This window comes from Priapulus caudatus, unplaced genomic scaffold (assembly GCF_000485595.1).
Source record: "Priapulus caudatus unplaced genomic scaffold, Priapulus_caudatus-5.0.1 Scaffold454, whole genome shotgun sequence".
In the NCBI taxonomy this organism is placed as follows: Eukaryota; Metazoa; Priapulida; class Priapulimorpha; order Priapulimorphida; family Priapulidae; genus Priapulus; species Priapulus caudatus.
Window position 1 is genome coordinate 233,073 of NW_014577515.1, and position 261 is coordinate 233,333.

A 261-nucleotide genomic window follows, 5' to 3' on the forward strand; every position below is an offset into this window, starting at 1 on the left:
GTCGGATCCACGGACCTCGATCCGATGGATTCGCTGATCGGCCTGTTTGTTTGGTCGAATCCTTGATCTCGATCAACAAAACCCGACCCTGCCAGCGAGGTGGGGCGCGTTTGTTTTGGTCGGATCCACGGACCTCGATCCGATGGATTCGCTGATCGGCCTGTTTGTTTGGTCGAATCCTTGATCTCGATCACAAACCCGACCCTGCCAGCGAGGAGCCGCCCCTCCTCACCCCCCCGGAGGGCCGAGCCTGCGGCCTGA